The following is a 21,797-nucleotide window of genomic DNA, read 5'->3' as shown; positions in this document are numbered from 1 at the left end:
TCCATCGCACATACAGCAGTGCATTCGTCTTATCCATGCACATTTGCGCGCTCCTAGCAGAAAGTCAAAATGCTACAATCTCGATCTTAGGTGAGGATAGCCAACAAAGTAAATGTTTGAAATTAGTCAGAGATGCTCTGTACACCTGCAGCGGTATTGCACAAAATACGCATCTTCATTGTTTGTGCCAGGTGCACCTTTTACATGGTGCGCCCAGCACAAACAATAAAAATGTGCAGCACTATGATGAATGTGCTGCCCCCAAGGCAACAGTGAACTCACACACCCCCGGGGGCAGCGCATTCAGGTGAAAAACAGAGCAGCTGCTTTAAAGACACTCTGTGTTTTACAGTGCTGGCGGAATCCTGCCTGCACTTTGAAGGGGGATTTGAGATCCCCTTGCAGGCAGGAGCAGTGAGTGACTGCAGCCACCTGCAGGGGATGTCTGGGGGGTCCAAAGGACCCTCTTTGCCCCTGCAAAGGGCCGCCGCAAGGAAGCGCACAGATAGTGTGCCACCTGAAACCTTCTCTGCTTCCATGCCCGCGTCTGTAATACGGCACAGGTGCAGAGGTAAAAGGATTCCCTCATTTGCATGGGGCACACCCATATGCAAATGAGGAATTCTCTCTAAAGATGGTGCTAGCACTTTCTGTGCACCAGCGCTATCGGTATTACAGAAGGTGCCGCACAAGCCTCTACGTCCCCTCTTGTAATACCAAAGTAGACCGGGGGCAGGCAAAGTGGGCGCCAACGCCCGTTGCGCCCCCGGGGCACTTGTATAATACCACTCCTGTTGTTCCTACCTAAAATGTAAAAAAACACTTGCGACAATGTTGCTTTATTGTTGCTGTTGCTGGCTGAGAAGCCTATCCTGGCAAAAAGGCACCAGGACGGATGAACAATGCGTGAGGAAGCAAGAGCGGAAAAAAGTACAGTGGAAAAAAGGTTAGGAAAGGAGATAGGGGACAAGGCAAAAAGATATGATGACTGGTAGAGGACACGACCAGGAGACAGGTTTAATAAAGAGGGAGTAAGAGAGGGAAATAGAAGAAGAAAGTTAGGGGAAGAGGGAAAGGGAGGAGAGAAAAAGACAGAATAAAGGAAAGAGACAGAGAGAAAAAAAGATGACGGGCTGAAGGACAGGTGCCTTCAGGTCTGCACATTGAGTGGCATAGCTCAGCGGCTTGTGTTCTGTTGTTCACGTGCAATTAAGTAATGGTTAGTGTAATGATGTAACATGGCTCCATGCCAGAACACTAGGCATGGAACCAGCTTGTTCTGAGGTTCTGTCATGTGAGGGTTCTATGAAGACAGTTGATATGCTGGCTGTTGGTTGAGGCTGTAATAAATACCTCTTACCACATATCTTCATCTGGTGTGGATTTACTTTATTACACTGGCGACGTTTGGGCGGAGAAAAGAACCCAGAGGAAGGGACAGCCTCAACAACAACAAAGAAGGAAGAGCTTGGATTATTTCAGAGAAAAAAAGGTGATAACTTACAGAGACGTGCTGGATGAGGATCGAGCGTTTTGAAGCATGTTCAAGCAGTGAAAAGTGGGAAATTGCGGTTGTAAGAGCCTTGTGGAAAGCTGTTTGAGCAGGTACTGAGGATCAAAGTGGTCTCTGTATGCTTCACGACGTCTGAAGGTCAGTGAGCAATTGAAAAAGGACTGAAGGCTGTGGGAAAGGTTGGCGGCCATGTTGAGTGTGGTGAAAGGAGAAGAACAAGCCAGACTAACTAAAGAAAATAGACCGGATGTTTGGTTGCGGCCATTTTGAGTGAGGAAAACGATCCGAGATTGCTCAAAGAGGAAGCAAGCCCAACTGCCTGAAGAAAATGGACCAAATGTTTTGTGGCGGCCATCTTAGATGAGGAAGAGTTTGGTTGCGGCCATTTTGAGTGAGGAAAACGATCCGAGATTGCTCAAAGAGAAAGCAAGCCCAACTGCCTGAAGAAAATGGACCAAATGTTTTGTGGCGGCCATCTTAGATGAGGAAGAAGGAATTTTTTCTTATATTTAAAAAAAAAAATCTTTTTTGCAGCACAAGTGTTGGAGGACATCGAAGAAGATCATCGACGGTCTATTGGAAGTTGAGAATTGGTCAGAGACTGGATAAGGGTCACTATATTGGTTGGTGGTCCGGGGAATAAACGTTTCTTTTGAAACTTGATTACACTTGTGGAATACAAGTATTTGAGCGTTGTAAATTGAATTAAACTGAAAAGGTCATCTGCGGTGACAAACACACCATCAACAAACGTGTTTGATATAGCTGTATCGTGCTGGGACATATGGTGACTCACACATCTTTTGGACTTTAAGCACTTTTAGCAACTAGTTGGGTTGTGGGGAAGTAGTGATTTACACCTCTTGTGAGTATGCAGAATGTTACAGCGCCGCTGCTTTTCTTGTCAGATCCAGGAGAACCGGTTATTAAGTGGAAGAAATGGAAAAAGATTTTTGAAAATTATGCCAGGGTGTGTGGAACGAATTTGAGTGGTGAAAGGAAGCAGGCACTTTTGTTACATTGTTTAGGGGGTGAAGGACAAGAGGTGTTGGAAAATCTACCTCCTTTGTCGCAAAATAATCACAGGGGGTTGAATGAATATGAAACATTGTGCAAGACAACTAGATTTACATTACTTGCCAAAGATTAGTACTATTATGGAAAGGTACCATTTTGGTTTGCAGGAGCATAGAAAAGAGGAGAGTGTGGAAGAATATATTACGGCTTTGCGGAAGTTGGCTTCAAGTTGTAAATTTGGGCCGTTGGTAGAGGAAAGGATTAGAGATCAGTTTGTGCTGAGGTGTTGCAGTGATAAAGTGAGGGAAGAACTCTGGCTAAAGGACGAGCCACCGTTGGATGAGGTTATTAGTATTGCAAAAAGGGTAGAGCATATGTTAAAGTGTGTTGGAGAACTAAGTAAAGAACATAAAGAAGACAAGGTCAGTGTAAAAGCACAAGAAGTGGAGTGTCGAGCCATACAAAAAGATGAGAGGGAAAAAAATGATGAGGGTGTCTGCGAGAAAGGTGTTGTAATAGAAAAAAACGCAGGAAATACACAAGGGAATAGGAGGTTTGCAACACCTTTTCAGGGAAATTGCTACAGATGTGGAAGATTTGGACACATGGCTAATGCAAGTGAGTGTCCTGCTAATAGGGTTACTTGCAATGTATGTGGAAAAAGAGGACATTTTGGAAAAAATTGTAGGATGAGGAATAGGAGAGATCCAAGATCAGAAATAAAGGAAGTCAGTTTTCAAGTTAGTGAGAGTGAGGTGGAACATCCCTCTGAGTGGGTTTTGGTGGGGGATGTTAGAGTCAAAATGAAATTTGATTCATGCTCTCACATCACGTTTCTCTCAAAGGATCTTTTTATGAAGAATTTTCAAGGAAGGAAGAAACTGTCCAAACCTAATATTAAACCTACGGGTTATGGTGGGTTGCCAATTAAGTTATTAGGTTATTTTGATGACTGCATTGAGTACAATGGTAGGTTCACTAATGCTAGGATTTATGTTGGTGAGAGGGGTGATAATTTGTTGAGCTGGAGTCATCAAGCTCGTTTGGGTGTCATTCTCAATCCTAATGCACATCCATCTGTTCAGGTACAATCTATTGAGGGTGACGAAAACAAGTTTGTGAGAGCGTTTGGTGAATTGTTTAGTGACACCTTGGGGTGTTTAAAGGGGTACAATCACCATATTAAGTTGAAACAGGGTGCAGTACCAGTTGTGGCAAAAGTTAGACGCATTCCCATTTGTATCCAAGATGCTGTACAAAAAGAGATAGATAAATTGTTGTCCACTGGTGTTATACTGCCTGTAGAGGCAACGGAGTGGTTAGCTCCCATTGTTGTGGCATGTAAACCAAATAATGAAATCCGTTTATGTGTGGATCTTCGTGCCTTAAATAAAGAAGTAGTGGTTGACAAGTTCCCACTTCCCAATATTGAGGAATTAGTATCATCGTTGGATGGTGCTGGTTATTTTACCACTCTGGATATGGCATCAGCATACCATCAGGTTCCGTTGAGTAAAGAGTGTCAAGAATTAACAGCTTTCATTACGCCAATGGGGGCCTTCAAGTTTTTGCGTATGCCGTTTGGGCTTGTTTCTGCGGCCTCTGTATTCCAGAGGATTATGGAAGATCTTTTTAAAGGCATTTCAGGCGTAAAGTGCTACCAGGATGATGTATTAATATGTGGGAGAGACGTGAGAGAACATGATGAGAGGGTACATGCTGTGCTTAAAAGGATGCTTGATGCTGGGTTATCTCTTAGGCGAAGCAAATGTAAATTTGGAGTCACTGAGCTGGACTATTTGGGTCATCATATTTCACGGCAGGGGGTAAGTCCAAAAAAGGATTTGGTGGACACTATTGAAATGTTAAAAGAACCGTGTACAAAAGATGAGGTTTCTTCATTCTTAGGTATGGCAGAATTTTATAACAAATTTATACGAAATTTTGCAGATAAGAAAGTAAATCTAAGGAAGTTGATGTGTAAGAATGCAGAGTTTGTTTGGACGGAAGAGTGTGGTGCTGAGTTTAAACAAGTAAAAAATGATCTCAGGAATGCACCAAACTTACAAGCTTTTGTACCTGGGAATCCCACTTTCATTGTTACTGATGCGAGTATAAAGGGGCTGGGTGCTCTTCTCTTTCAGATCAGGAAGGGCCAAGAGGTGCTAATAGCTTGTGCTTCAAGATGTTTGAAAGGTGCGGAGATAGGTTATTCTGTTATAGAGAAGGAAGAGTTGGCAATTTTCTGGGCCATAAACAAGTTCAGAAAGTTCGTGTGGGGATCTTCTTTCGTTGTCAGGTCTGATCATAAACCCCTGAAAGAAATTTTTGAGAAGAAGGGTTTGGACTCAATTTCCTCGAGGATCAGGAGATGGGTCATTTCCTTACAGGAGTATAACTTCATGTTTGAATACATTCCAGGAAAGGCAAATGTAACGGCAGACTGTCTGTCGAGATTGGTGGAGGTGGTAGAGAATGATAAATCTCAGGATGAAAATGATCAGTGTGATGCTGAGTGTGGCATAAGAGTTTGTGACGTTACGCTGGGGGCTGTAAAGGAAGATGAATGGAGGGATGAGTTGCAAAAGGATAGTGAATTGTGTTCTGTGATGTCTCTTTTGGAACAGCATAAGTCTCGAAGTCTGGTTAAACCTTGGTCCTTAGTTGCGAATGAGTTAGCTGTTGTTGATGGGGTTCTAATGAGGGGCACAAGAATGATTCCCCCATTGAGTTTGAGAGAAGTCATCGTGAACATGGCTCATGAAGGGCATATGGGCATTTCTAAAACCAAAGAGCGCATCCGACAGGATTTCTGGTGGCCTGGATTAGATTTGATGGTGGAACGTACTGTTAGGGAGTGTACACCTTGTCAAGCTAGTGATAAGGTGCTCAAACCAAGATATTCACCTATGGTTTGTAGAAGTTTACCAAAAAGTCCATGGGATGAATTAGCTATCGATATTGTGGGACCATTGCATGGAGAACATCAGACTCCTTACCTGTTGGTGTTGCTGGATTTGTATTCACGATGGGTGGAGGTGAGTTTGGTGAGAGAGATCACTTCTCTTTCTGTGATCAGTTTTTTAGAATCTGTGTTCAAACGCGAGAGTTTTCCTAACTCTATTCTTTCTGACAATGGTCCGCAGTTCTGTTCTGCTCAGATGGAGGAGTATTTTGTAAAATGTGGAATTGAACATAAAAAAATTGCATTATATCATCCAGAGGCGAATGGTGCTTTGGAGAGATTTAACAGGACTTTAAAGGAGAGTATACAATTAGCAAAGGTAAACTGTTTAGATTGGAGAAAAGAACTGCAGTGTCGTATAACAGCCTACAGGTACACTCCTCATGCATCAACGGGGAAGACTCCTTTTGAACTGCTCAGGGGAAGGTCTCCAAATACTTGTTTGTGTCCTGGCTGGATGGTTGCTGGGAAGGGTTTGAAAAACAATGGTATTGGGGAATGGAGAGACAAAGAAGTGTCTCTGCAAAACAAAAGGAAGATTTATGTTGATAGAAGGAATAATGCGAAAGTTTCAAATTTTGAGGTTGGAGATAAAGTAAAGGTCAAAGCTCCTGTTGGGTGTCAAAATTGGTCAAAATTTACCTCTCCAAAAACTATCATTAAGCTGTTTAAAAATGCTGTCAAGACGGATGATGGTCGCATCTGGAATCATAGTTGTGTAGCACATTTTCGGGGGTGTGGTGTGGCCGACAGGAGGGATGATACTTCTTATCGTTTTCCCTCAGGCATTGATGTAAGGTCTGATAGTACTTGTAGGGGTGTCAGAACACGCAGGTTTCCTTTGCATTTTAGTGATTTAGTGTAGTTCTTTCTACCTTCTTTTTCTTGTTGTTCAAATGTGTTTATTGTTCTCATGTTACTTTTGTTCTAATGTAAAGAGGAATAAGTGTAATGATGTAACATGGCTCCATGCCAGAACACTAGGCATGGAACCAGCTTGTTCTGAGGTTCTGTCATGTGAGGGTTCTATGATGACAGTTGATATGCTGGCTGTTGGTTGAGGCTGTAATAAATACCTCTTACCACATATCTTCATCTGGTGTGGATTTACTTTATTACAGTTAGCAGTTACGGTAAGTGGCCTTAATAGTGCAATTTGAAATTTGACCGAAACAAGCATAACACGAAATACCTGAAATTATACAGATTACACCAGGGTAAGTTTAATTTTACCAAGGCTTGATCCTATCGCTATATGATAGAGGAGAAAATCCTAAAGCATTTTAATATGATGCTGAGTGCAAGCGGCTGCCTTACACAACACATGTAAAGTGTTGAACAAATGATTCCATACACCAGTGTGGAGAACCATGCATTACCAACACCAGTCTGGTCATGGACAATGCCATCTGGTCAACAACAGATATGAGCATTTAGCACTTGATTGAAACAACACAGATAGATGGCAGCAGTTCCTGCTGCTCCTATGTGGGACGATGTCTAGTACTTCCTACTGTGCTTCTGCAATTGCTAAACACGGTAAATAAAATATTTATAATTACCAGTTTATGGCAGCCAGTTTACCTAGGTATGGAGGATGGAAAGTTGAGTCGGCCTTCTCTGGATGAGATTTGAACTTGTAAACTTCAATTTGCTGCATTGGTCAGAGGCAAGAAGTTAACTCATGAGCCACCCTGCCAGCTAAGATCACAATGTCCTGAAATCCCTTTACCTCTTTATAGTGCACTTTACTATCTACCTAAAACATGTTTAACATGTTTAACTTTCTTACAACATTCTTCACAAACCTTTCTAAAGAAAATGTAATTCACCTTAGCTCCTTCCAGGAACGTTTTGGGGTGATTCCTCAAGCTGGCACCAAAAATCAAAGGTGTGCCAAAACATAATTTGCCCATGTTAAAAATGGCTAAACTGAATTACACCAAATTTGGAAATATTTGAGAGTTAATTGGTATTAATACATGTTTTTGAGAAATTGTGGTGCTTTAGATGGCAAAAAAGGAGTTAAAAAGATAGTGATATCTGGATGGTTGGTCCCGAAGAAGTCCAGTGGTTCCATAATTGCAAACAAAAGGGCCTCTAATTGACCGAGTGAGCTTTTTTCAATAGTCCGCTGGTCCAAGCTGCCATTACAGGGCATGAGGACTTGGACCGAGTGTCCCTGAATATGTGTAAACAAATATAATGCAATCCCACTGCCTGCACTTGGTACTGAGGTGTATTAACTGTTGTGCACAGCAGTATATCATGTTGCAGTAAATGCAGCCCAGACAATGGGTAGCACAGACCATCTCCCCATAAGCTAGGGGCCTATAACTGCACAAAAATGCCAGTCAGATGGCATACCGTAATTTCAATCAACAACCTAGCACATCAGAGAGGGGCAAGCTGGGTATGGTGCTAGGGAACACTGATCTGCATGCTGCCTTGCCTGGCAAAAACACGACAGCTTATTTTTCCATCGGTCCTCGTTAGTTGATTGTCAATGATTACTGTGACATGGGCAAGCTAGGATGTGGTGCACCCTGGAGCATGAAATGAATATGTCTGGCACAGTTCACAACATTCGTCCCTACATGACTTCAGATGGAAAGGCGAATGAAGTTGGACTTTAATTCATGTGTTTATCTCTTCTTTGAAGAGGATGGTTTGATTGACCTCTCCATCTCCTTACCCCTTCAGCAATCCAAGGATGTCAAACAGAGCACACACACTGTCCAGAGGCATCATTCAGGGTATACCTTCCACCCTTCAGATGCTGAATCAGACAGGGTGGGTGTCGCTATACGCCCCTAAATTAGAATGCAAGATCATTGACTCCTATATAGTGACAACCCAGCATGGTAGGGCAGAAGCAACCATGCAAGTTAGCGACAATCTAGGCAAATGTCAGTCACCCTTCATTTCATCACAATGAGGATTTACTAATCCTCATTGTGCACAATATTCTTCTAAAAACTAATGAGAAAAAAATGCATGTTCAATGTCTGCCCTTTTTATATTTTTACCTTGGCCCATCATAGCTCAGGAGCACAAACATAGGCAGGGACGCTGAGTAGTGCATAACCCCCAAAATCACTATGCTGGTGGTACAAAGTTGAATAACAGTAGCGGCCAGCACAGGCAAGAGTGGTGAGTATGTGGGGAAGTGCAGGGGAAGGGTGTGGTGGGTGTGGGGTGAGTCGACATACAACAGAATAAGTAAAATTAAATGTTAAAAAAAAAACTACATACCTTGCGCTTAGTTTTGTCAAATTAATTTTACTTATCCCGTTTTATGTCGTCTTAGCCAACCCCTACCCCGACCCGCCCCCATCCACCACTCTTACCTGTGCCGGCCGCCACTAGTTAATACGCAAAAAGATGCTTTTGAATGTTATGTTGATCTTTTCATATTTCCTGTGCATTCTGAGACTGAGGTCCAAAGTCAGGCTTTGTCTTCTGACAAATTGCTGCTTATACTTTCAACAAGGAAATTGGTGTTTACTTTTCTTTCCGTGGCTGCAAAATTACAGGATTTTGTAAAGTGTACTATTTGACAATCTTTCTGGGGTTTAAGGAAAAGCTGTAGGAACTCATTGTTTTCACACAAAACACAATTTAAATACCTATCAATGAACTGTACCCATATTTTAGCAGGTATGGAGGAACTAAATAATATGTGGCCGATTTACGAGTTCTGGCGCATCTCTGCAAATCAGCAGGGATGCGCCAGAAAAGATGCGAAACGCAATTCCCTCCCTGCGCCATCACAAATGCGTCGCATTTACAATGCGGCGCACCGTGGCGCAAGGATAGGGCAATGCGTGTTGCATCCTGTGGTGTGAGGGCGGGGCATTGCTGGAGTCGTGTCGCAAGTGTGCCGCGGCTCCAGCAATGCTCAGGGGCGCCCTATGCCTAACATGCTGTGTCACTCCTTACGCCTGCTTCAAGCAGGCGCAGAGTTTTGAGGCAGCAGGGATGTACGGAACACCCACCCTACGCCGGAACGCCCACATAAAACCTAACGCAGGTTTCATGTGGCGCAGGGCTTTACAACGTGATGCACCTCCCTAGATGTGCCACGTTGTAAATAAGGCGCAACATGGCGCATGGTTTACGCCACCGCTGTGTTACAAAAGTGATGCAACGGCGGCGTGAATGTGGCGCATGTGGCTTGTGAATCTGCACCTATGAGTCTGTACTCCTGTAGCGTTATGGAAACTACTAGTGTGAGGCGTACTATAACTTCCAACAAATACCTCTATGTCTGTACAGTCTCACATACACTGTATTCACCCTTGATCCTTTGTCGAGCCATGTGAAATCGTATTTGATATCGAATATTACGCCCGCAGCCATTTCTACGGCTTAGGTATCTAGCTAGAGAGCAAACTGCTTTCACCTGGTCAAAGCTAAATTGTTTGGATTGGTATTTAAATATTAGGGTACATGCACCTCTTGGGAGATATAAGTTGACAAGCCACTCAAACAAAAGAATCCGTCAGAATATGCCCGGCCTTTGAAGGGAAAAGAGAATGATGGATCCCAAAAATGTATCATCCTTTAGGAGCATTCTGGGCTGGTCGCCATCTCCAATATCATCAGATCACTGGCTTAGTAAAGTTATTATCTCTCTTGTTTGTTAATTGAAAAGCTACAAATTAAGACGTTGGACGGGAGAGACAGAACTGAGCTGTAATTTACTTTCATGCCCCATTTCACGACCGAGAGACATTTTACCACCAAGAGACATTGGGGCATATCAACAACAACCGGCGATAATTATCTCTAAGCGCACTTAGCGCTAGGATAATTATCGCCGGCTAGCGTGAATTTTTATCGCTGAGATAGCGTGCTATTAGCAACGCTTATCTCAATAGCGATAAAAATCCTCACGCTAACAGGCTAACGTGAGATTATCGCTGGAAACCCAGCGATAATCTCACGTTACCTTGTTGATAGGGAGAGGCAAACTTAGCCATGATATCCTCCTTCCATAGGATATCATGGCTAAGTCAGAAAAATACCAGACGTAAAAAAGCAGCGTTAACCGAGGTTAGCGCTGCTTTTTTTGTCTCTAACAGGGTTAGCGACATTCTTGATAATAGGAGAAATGTCGCTTAGCGACATTTCTCCTATTATTTTACTCTGGAACGCCCCCTTTGCATCTCATTAGAGATGCAAGGGGAAGCGTAGAGTAAAAGGGTGCTAACATGCAAATTTGCATGTTAACACCCTGTTGTTGATAGGGCGCTAGTTTTATCTCTCCTTTTTTGGCTTTTAACCCCTTGTGTGCCCATGACGAGCTGGACTCGTCATGGGCCGCGGTTGCGCTGTGCCCATGACGAGTCCAGCTCGTCATAAACCCCGCCCGCTAATGTAACGGCCGGCACAGGGCGGGGAAAGGGCGTGGCACACAAGGGGTTAAAGCCAAAAAAGCAGAGATAAAGCCCTTGTTGATATGCCCCCTTGTTACTACAGACTTTGCAATAGCAGGATATTAAGACTTACCAATATTGTTGTTTCAAGTAATGTGACATTAATTTTGAGAGTTGGCCGAGTCCATCAATGTAGTGGGTGACATAGAAGGTATGAGTCAAATTAAAAGAATGAAATGGCTATGAATGCTCTAACATCTAACATCTGGTAGAGTGAATCTGGTGCATCTCATATTGATGAAGAACCCATTGTCGCCGGGAAGGGTAGGTACATGCCCTCATATAACATGGAAGCCTGTTAAAGAATTTCTGAATTCATGTTCGGATAAGAATGTGGCCACACTGTAAACAATTTTTTATTAAATCAGCCAATTACTGGTACAGTAAGGAACTTAAAAGTGAGCGTAAGGTGCTTCAAGACAACATAGAAAAATTATTAAAGCACGCCCGGCCTCTGAGGACTACTGAAGTCTTGTTTGGGCAACTAATTGGTGATATAATAAAAACGAGCAACGGAGAAGGATTCTTGAGATGTGCACACTCTTGGTCATTTAAATAAATGTTCATTATCATGGGCTGCTCAAACAGTGTAACACCAGCAACATGGATTTCCCACATGACTAGTGTCCATACACACACAGCAAAGGGGGGTGCCTTCCAAAAATGTGACTGCTGCTGCCAGATGTACCCCAGTAATTCATCTAGACATCTCCACAGTGGATCAGGCACTGAATGTATCAAGAGCTGATGGTGCGCCCAACCTAAAGGGCTCCAGCATGCACCAGTTCAGGCAGATATAGTAGCCAGAAGACTCTCACAAGCCTATGCTGCAGCCTTTCAACATGCAGTGGTTCTGTGTTGCACTCGCCTTTCAAGAACGGCGCTGCAGGCGGATTGGCCTTCTTCAGGTGGATGCAGAAGTCTTTCATCAAACAGGCTTTAGATTCCAATATAATAAATTAGATAATGTTTGGGAAGAGTTCTATTTCCACACGTCGGGGAACTGCTTTGTGGATTATAGCACCAGTCCGTGTGATGGTATGTTATGTTATGTTGATTTGTATAGCGCACTAATTACCAGAGAACGTATCCAGGCTCTTGGACAGGTGTGTACGTTTGTGGTCCCCAAGGTCCTTATACGAAGAGATAGGTCTTCAGCTTATTGATGGGTTGAGAGAGGTAATTCCATGTCTTAGCTGTGATGTAGGAAAATGTAAGAGAATTCGATGAAGTGGAGAGAGGAGTTTTGAGGGCAAAGCTCTAATGATGGAGCATTTACGGCAAGTTGTTTTAGGGGTGTGGGTGGGGCAAAACTTACTCTGAATCATCATATTTCCGTTTGTATCATGACAAATGAGGATCTAAAGCAGGACTGTGTGGTGTACCCCCTGTTATTGAGCCTCTATACTGATGATGTGGGTTTGAATTTGCAACAGACAAAATCTTTTCCACAGAAATTGGGTCAGTGCCAGTGTAAGGTATTATGTTATTGGTTGGGGAGGTTGTAGCCCCACTCAAGCAACAACCACAATTACTGTCAGGGTGAATAACAAGTGTTACTAAATACACCTGTGCTTAACCCTCTGGTGGCTTGACACAAAAGCAGTCAAGCTTAACTTTGGAGGCTATGGGTAAAGTATTTATATAAAACACAAACAGTAATAAAGTGAAAACAATACTGAAGAAAAATTCAAAAACAATTTAGAAAAATAAAGTAAATAGAGATATCAATTTTTTAAGTTTTACTGAAAATAGTGCCTAAAAGCAGAATGGTCCGCCCACGGTGATCTCGCCACGCTAGACCAGGGGAAAGTCAGAAGCTCAGGCAGAGTGCGATTGGGTGCGGGTTGGGTAATTAGACCATAGCCCCACTAACAAGTTATGTTTTCAAGTCTAGCTCAGAGTTCCATTTGAGTAGAAGGAGGCTGCGAGATGGAGGCTTTTAGCTCAAAGAGCTGATTGAGTGTCTCAGATGGTCGTTGCTGTAGCGCAAAGACCCAATCATCACTGGAGCTTTGCACTGACGGTCATCGCAGGCTGTCATTGTTGTCTGTGTGAAGAGAAGGTCTAACTGGAGCTTCACGTTAGTGATCACATGGGTTGGCAGAATTTTGGGCAAACGGGCCTGTTCCAGATCATGAGGAGCCCAAACGTCCTATAACAAGAGCACTCGCTGATGCAAGGCAAGGATCCACGGCTTGATTAGCACCATTGTGGGATCAGAATTCACTCCAGCAGAAGCCAGCAGCAGGTCTCAGGCAGGTCCAGGCAGTTCCATTTGCTGCTAGTCGGCTGAGCGTTTGCAGCGAGACCTCTGGAAGCAAGGTGTGTTCCTGTAGCTCACACAGGAGGTGAGCCAACTAACTCTTGGAGTATCTTTTGGTGGCCTCAGATTAAGGCAACCAGGTACAAACTTCCTTATTCAGACAACAAGGCAGTCCTTCCAGCAGCAGGACAGATCTTCTGGCAGCAGGCATGTCCTTCCTCGAATCATCCATAGGTCTATGAGTGGTACTGAATGTTCTCTTTTTATCCTTGGTGCCAGCCTTTGTGGGGGGGAATCCCTGACCTACCCCCAAAACTGGTTTCTATCTGTTCTCCCCCTTACCCTGCTCCAGGCTTCAAATTGCCTGGGATGACAAAAAACAGAGCAGACCTGGCATCACGTTTGTTTGTGTGTGCTGTAGGCAAAGCCCTTTGCAGTGCAAGTGGGCTTGGTACAGCCTGTCCTCAGCCATCCTGTAGGGTGGCCCATTCTACCCACACATAGGCCCCCTCTGTCTCACTGTCTGTAAACAATACACAACTGGACTCTGGCAGAAAGGCACAGTTGTTGGGACCAGAAAAGACCAACTTTCAGAATTCTAACTGAAAATCGGACTTAATCATTAAAGAGTAAAGAGTACTTTAAATTACAATTCATTTGAGTGTAAAGAGCATATCTCCATATGCTCCTAATCTGGAGTTAGCACTTATTAATTGTAATATGTTAGCCCAGTGTTAGTCAATAGAAGAGATAGGCCTCACAACAGTGAAAAACAATCTAGTGGCCTTTCCCTGCCAGGACATGTAAAACCTGAACGAATATGTCCTACTTTTTAAATACTACACACCTTGTTCTATGAGGCTTTAGGGGCAACCTTACATGGTGCTCACTAGTAGGCTTTAATTGACAGTTCCTAGATACAAGTAGTTCCATTTACTAGAGATTTATAAGTGAAATAAATGTGCCAATTAGGTGTAATCTACTTTTACCATGTTTGAAGGAGAGAGCACAAGCACTTTAGCTCTGGTTAGCAGGGGTAGAGTACACAAGTCCTAATACCAAAAAACAGGACTTCAGCAAAAATCAGGGATTGAAGGCAAAAATCTGGCAAAAATACCACACCAAGGATGTCAGGTCTACACAGGATCTGTGTTTCTGTTATTCAGTTCGGCAGTATCAGGTATATTTGATGCGTCTTCTGCATTCATCCTCAACAAGGAATATGAAAGAAAGTGCCAACGAGGGGACATAGCAATGACCACCAGACATGCTGCCTGAAATGACATAACAAGGACAGCAAGACAGATTAGAAACTCAGAGAGGCAATAAGAAAGCCATCCCCAAAAAGTCTGTCGCCGATGAACTGAAACAGAGTAAAGGGAAGGAGAGGTAGAGCCAGAACCAGAGAGACCTTGCGTGTAATACATTTGATTCAGAAATTTCCATAGAAAGCACTTCTTAACAGAAGAGCTCCCATTCTTGTAAGATTATATTCATTATGTCGGGAGGGACAGAACTATTAAAGTCCCTCCCACTAGTAGATCAGCGTTAAGAGTGGAGGATTTAACCCTGACAACAGGTGAACAATTTTGAAACTCTACTAATCGATTCATAATCTAGGAGAGCAAGTGAGACTCAAGTAGCCAGAGCTGACCAACCAAAAGTGCACCTCAGTTGCAAGAGCATTCAAAGTGTATCCTTTTGCACAACAAATTATTTTTCGTAGCTCATCTTTAGTAAATTACCCTAACTCAGTTTAGGAGCCCGCTTTCAGAAAACAGTGGGGTTGTAAATTGAAAACCACAAACTGAAATCGGTTTAAGACCTCTATTGCGAGTCTCCACTCTCCACAGAAGCAGCTCTCACAACTTCTAAAAGACTCACACCGATCATTCTAAGGTGAGCTTCCTTTCCAACTGTTGGAATGTACGAAGGCGGAGATAGGGGGAAGGGATGAAGGAAATACCAAGTTAATATAAGATAAAAAAGGGAAAACAGGGAAGGGAATACACACAATTTCACATAAAATACATGTGCATAAAATGAAGGATTACAACACATATTCCCCATAATAATTAAAGAAAACAAATGCAAAAATGTACACCCACATGTGATACTCCTCATGCCATTTAGGAGAGGACATAAGTCTATTATGCGTCGAGTTACTGAGATTCAGGTCTTGCTCGGGTTCAGGCAAGATATAGGGATTATCAGGTATATTACTGAATGGCGGGGAATATTTGGCCAATATGTCCAATTTTGCCCATTGTCCATGACTGATACCTTACATTTGATTTCAAGTATACGCATAGGTCCAAAGACTTTTGAGACACCATGGTGCCTCTCTGCAGGTTTCTTCACATAGACCAGTCAGCCTACTTCCCAATTGTATAACCGAAAACAAGGGACCCCGAGAATACGAATGTCGGCAGGGACTCTCAGGAATTACAATGAAGAATAGTCCACCCTCAAGGGCAAGGGAGGAAGGTGTCACCTGCCACAGGATACTGATAGAGCTTAATCACTTCTCTAATGGATAGAAATGAGCAAATCACTTTGTTCAGGGGAGAACCAAATGTATAACCAAGTTGCAAACATACAAGGATACAGTACAAAAGATTTTTATTTAGAAATAAAGTTGATACATTTTTTTGAATTTCAGATAGTAGACCACAGAGCAAAAAGGAGGCAATATACACAAACATATAATTACTTAAGTTCATCTTTAGATTCTGGGGCTGGAGCATTCTTGACAGTTTCAAGTACACAAATGTTGGGTCTGAACCCATCTTTGGAAATGGTATGACCCAAGTACTCCACAGATCTGACAGCGATTTTATATTTGTCTTTTTTTATTGTTAACCCTGCATTTTTTAATTTGGCAAAGACTTTTCTCAATATTACATTATGGTCTTCCACAGTGGCCCCATAGACTAACACATCATCTTGAAAACACAAGGTTTTTCGGTATTCCTTCTAACATTTGCTGCATTCTTTTTTGAAACCACGCAGCCGCGGAAGCAAGTCCGAAATGTATTTTGCAGAACATGAATGTGCCCATGAGTATGGTGAATGCCGTTAACCACTGTGCCTCCGGAAGGACCTAGACTTGATGGTAGGCCATGCACGCTTGATGGTAGGCCAACACGCTGAAGCATATAGCTTCCCCCATTGTGCTTAGCATCTCGTCGATGCGAGGTAAAGGATGTCTCTCAACCCAGATTTTACTATTGAGGTCACGCAAATCCACACATAAACTGATGTCATTTCCTTGGGCTTTTCTTCCACTGACAATGGGGGCAATCCAATCTGAACAATTGATGGCTTGTATAATGCCTAAACTCTTTATTCTCGTAAATTATTTTTGTAAAGGGCCCTACATAAGGTGTGGTATGGGTCTGGTTTTATGCACCACTGGTATAGCATTAGATTTAATATTAATTTTGTTTTGAAAATCCTTAAGCAAGCCCAACTTCTCGGTGAAGACTTTGGGGAATTCATCACATATATATTTGCCTGTGATGGACAATTCCTTTATGGTATAAACCTGTTCAGGGTTGTTAGGGTCTAGTTATCTTCCTAATTCTTTTTGATGTTGGGACCTTCTTCTACGTCTTTAAAAGTTATGAGGGTTTTAACCATCCCTTTCAGGGGGTGGGATCCTTGGTGTACCCACTGGGAGAAATGTCAGCTGCAACTAAGTTCTCCTCGAGACAATTGGACATGGATTTGTAATCAGAGAAGTTAATTAATGTAAATGGGGAGCATGAGTCGGCAAACATTTTTATAGTCTTACTATCAAGCATCACAAAGCACTTGGGGTATTTGATATGACTACCAACATTGAAATCATGAACTTGAAATAGAATTTTCTTACCAGATTGGGGCCTCCCTTCAGAACTATCAATATTGACTCCATCACTTTTCCTAAATATGTTTCTACATACTCTCGTAGGTGACCTTTTTTACTGCATTTCCTACAAATAACCGATCGGCCTGGCAGTTAGGGTAGTTAGCTAAATTGTTGCTGTCCCACATCAATAACATTTCAGTTTACTATCTTCGTACTCCCTAGCTTGACGAAATCCATTGGTAACCTTGACTTTGCATACAGTCCTCTCTGGTTCTTCAGTTTTTCCATCTTTGTCAAGTAATTTTATTGGTGGTGAGTGTTCTGATTTCCTTCAAGCACAAGGCTGTGTGCTCAATGGATTTCGCTATCTTGAAGATTAGGCTGTTTTTGTAGAAGATTTTCCTGAATTCTGGTGTTGTTAGTGCACAGCACCAATTGATCTCTTATGAGCGATTCGTTTAATTCATTGAACTCACACAGCTTGCTTAACGCTGTAAGTACAGCTACATAGTAAGTTTCACTTTCATTTTTTCCCTGAGACGGGCATAAGAACTTGAGACACTCGAGAAAAATATACATTTTGTCACCAAAATGACTTTGTAACTTGTGCAAAGTGATTTTTTGTATTCATCCTCTTCCTCCTCTTCGTCTTCACGTTCAGCACGCAGAATCTCAGGATCAGGTAACATCTCAAAAATCCTTCTTCAATGGGTGCCCAGATTAGCCAACAAAATATGTTGGGGCATATCTACAACATACTGCGATAAACATCGCAGTGCACGCTTAGCACAAATTTGTTTAACGCTGGCTATCGCTGGATATAATCGCCAAGATAACGTGTTATTATCAACGCATATCTCAACAGCGATAAAAAATCCGGCGATAGCGGGCAAATATGCAATTATCACTGGAAATCCAGCGATAAAAGCACAGCGCTATAGCAAACCTTGTTGATGGTGCAGGGTGTTCTTAGCCAAAGTATCCACCTCCCATAGGATACAATGACTAGGTAAGATTAAAACCAGGCGTAATGAAACCTGCGATCAGATTGCTGATAGGAGAAATGTCTGTTAGCGACATTTCCAACGTTATTTTGGTGAGGAACGCCCACTTTGCATATCATTAGAGATGCAAAGTTGGGCGTTAAGGAAAAGGGCGCAGAGGCATGGAAACACGCGCTAACTTGTCCATGCTGATAGTGCGATACAATTATCGCCACTTTTCGCCCGAAAACAGATGCTAAAGCAGCGATAATTGTATCGTGGCCCCTTGCTGATATGCCCCATTGTTTCCTAATTGAACTAAACTTTTCCTCCGATTAAAATGAGATAGGATTCGAATATTTCAATCCACTCCTTCCAAGGCACCACAAGTTCACCCAAGTCATTTAAAAATGGCGTTGGCTGGAGCATGCTTGCCGCTGCCATGGTGAGGAAAACACAGAAAACTGAAGAAGAAAGTATAATTATAGCAAGAGAAAGAAAGTGAAGATAAAAGGAAGGTTAATTTTGTGGCCCAATAAAAAACTATCAATACCCTTGGAATAGAGTAGTAACACAAAGATCAGCATGCACATTGCAAATATAAACAACTTATTGACATAAAATAACACATTGTACAGGTTGAGGGCACCACGCTTGTAAGTTGAAGGAGCAGAATACTGTAATAGAAAACTCAATAGTGTGCATGTCACTGAAGAGTGTGGAGGCAAATATTGGGCACTGTAGATAGTAGAATGAAGAAAGTGTGTGAATTACTGAAAACATCCGCACTAGGACGGCTGGAAGAGGATTGCGTAAGGAACAGGTGTGTGGATCACCGATAAGGGCCCGTACCAGAGCAGGAAACGCCCGATCCATTATGTAGCCTGAGGAGGAACAATGCTGAGGTGAGAGAGTTCCCAAACCAAAGGAAGTGTGCGGATCACTGTGCGTGTCATCAACTGAAAAAAGCATTTGAATCACTGACACAGGACCGCACTAAGGGCACTGACACCAATCTATTAAAAAGCAGTTGCACGTCGGAGCAGGTGTGTGTGTCTCCATGGGCACACACCACAGCAGTAAAATTGCAGGAACTACTCTTGTGCCAAGAGTACACAATGCAGATTGTGTGCGTGTCCATGGGGAACCATCCCTTTGATCAGCTGAAAATATGCCGGGGACATGCACCATAGCAAACTGAAGGGCAGAATAAAAGGAACTGACATGAAAATAGTCTGGGAAGAAGAGGAAGGCTCGGCACAAAAATACCCGCCCAGATACCGGCCGCCATCCCTACACAAACTATGTGCAACCAAGAGCATTTGTTGGGGTGGAGATAAAAATTAGTCCTGCCCAGTAGGGCAGGGTGATGTACACATCTGTTCCCGGTGGCTGGCAGCCTCACCCACTGAGATCTCCAGCAGCCCAGTGTTATTGTAGAGGTGGGGAATCCACAAGTCCTGCCCAAAGGAGGTAGGGAGGCAAAGCGTCTATGCACAGGGGCCGGGAGCCGCACAAGGAAGAAGGAGCAGACGGTGGTTGACCGGGTCGGAAGGAGCAGAAAATATGGTCAGAAAATGCAGAAAACTTGTTTGAACCAAGTTGAATACTTAAGGTTCCAGCTGATCAAGTTGTAGTCATTGGAGGACATCCATCAAAACAAAAGGGGAGGAGACCGTAGCATCTGCCCCCTTACACAGATCATCGCCAGTTTCATAAATTGAAAAAATACACTGGAATGGTTTTAAGACCTTTATTATGAGTCTCCACTCTCCACAGAGGCAGCTCTCACAACACCCAAAAGCCTCACACCAAACATTGTAAGGTGAGCTTCCTTTCTGACTGGTGGAACGTACCAAAGGCGGATATCGAGAAAAGAGGACCAGGAAATACCAAGTTAACATAAGATAAACAAGCATTTGCAATGCAATAGGTCTCGCATTAATTAAGTTTGAGCTATTGGCATTGCTAAATATTGCAACACCAATTGCAACAAAAGTCTAAATAAATAGTAGGCCAAAAAAATGTGTATTTATTTTTGTAGCAATGGTGGCATGCTGCGCTTTAGATGAATATGTTTAAAAGTAAAGTGCGCCATACTGCGATTGCTACAATAGTTAATTGTGGATGCGTTAACAATTGATGTGTGCACTGATGGCTGGTGGTGTGTGTGCCTGTAGAAATTGTGCACTGATGGCTGGTGGTGTGTGTGCCTGGTGCAAGTGTGCACTGCCGGCTGGTGGTGTGTGTGCCTGGTGGAAGCGTGCACTGACGGCTGGTGGTGTGTGTGCCTGGTGGAAGCGTGCACTGACGGCTGGTGGTGTGTGTGTGTGCCTGGTGAAAGCGTGCACTGACGGCTCGTGGTGTGTGTGTGCCTGGTGGAAGCGTGCACTGACGGCTGGTGGTGTGTGTGCCTGGTGGAAGCGTGCACTGATGGCTGGTGGTGTGTGCCTGGTGAAAGCGTGCACTGACGGCTGGTGGTGTGTGTGTGTGCCTGGTGAAAGCGTGCACTGACGGCTGGTGGTGTGTGTGTGTCTGGTGAAAGCGTGCACAGACGGCTGGTGGTGTGCGTGTGTGCCTGGTGAAAGCGTGCACTGACGTCCGGTGGTGTGTGCCTGGTGGAAGCATGCACTGATGTCTGGTGGTGTTTGTGCCTGTAGAAACTGTGCACTGATGGCTGGTGATGTGTGTGCCTGGTGAAAGCGTGCACTGACGTATGGTGGTGTGTGCCTGGTGAAAGCGTGCACTGACATTTGGTGGAGTGTGCCTGGTGAAGGCGTGCACTGACGGCTGGTGGTTTTTGTGCCCGGTGAAAGCATGCACTGACTGATGGTGTCTGTGCCTGGTGAAAGTGTGCACTGACGGTGTGGTTGTATGTGGTTGTGTGTGGTTGTGTGTGTGTGGTTGTGTGTGTTTGTGCTTGTGGTTGGGTGTGTTGTGGTTGTGTGTGTGCTTGTGTGTGTGCTTGTGGTTGTGTGTGTGGTTGTGTGTGTGTGGTTGTGTGTGTTTGTGGTTGTGTGTGTTCTGGTTGTGTGTGTGCTTGTGTGTGTGCTTGTGGTTGTGTGTGTGGTTGGGTGTGTGGTTGGGTGTGTGGTTGGGTGTGTGGTTGGGTGTGTGGTTGGGTAGCGGGGACTATGTGTGATATCTGTCATTGCACCTATAAAAGGAGTGTGGAGTTACTACCTTGGGCAGTGTAAAGCCATGGGAACTGTCACGAGACCCTCTGTATCATTCCAGTGGGCTGTGGCAGGCCTGGAGTCGGACTTGTGTTCTGTGTTTGCCGCAGGGCATGTCGGACAAAGCTGGCAGTCACCACAGCCACTGCCCTCGTCCGGCCTTGCTGTCTTTGATGTGCCTGTATAGGTTGCTTTCATCTTTCCTGCTCTCTGCTTTCAGTTGTTTTTCTCTGCTTCCTCTACTTGCAGCCACCCATTTGTCCGAGTCTCTTGATCTTTAGTTTCCCCTCTCCCTGTGATCTTTGATAAATGGTATCTTCCTCTGTCGCGCCAAAGTCTCTATCGTTAAACCAGTGGGGAAAGGGCTGCTTTAGTCGCAGAAAGCAAATCCGACAGCGAGTAACTGGGATGAAACCTTACTTGAAAATCTTCCAGGGGCTGGAAAATTAGAAATTACAAAACCGACACCGAACCGAACATATAGGTCAGAAGATTGATTTTCACAAGGTCTGCCATTCTGCCACATCTGATACAACACTGCGGATTGTCTCTCATGTTCATGCTACGGTTGTTTCACACATGT

This window comes from Triturus cristatus, chromosome 3_1, assembly GCF_964204655.1.
Source record: "Triturus cristatus chromosome 3_1, aTriCri1.1, whole genome shotgun sequence".
Lineage (NCBI taxonomy): Eukaryota > Metazoa > Chordata > Amphibia > Caudata > Salamandridae > Triturus > Triturus cristatus.
The sequence above is the reverse complement of the archived record's forward strand: the minus strand, read 5'-3'. Positions refer to the sequence as shown.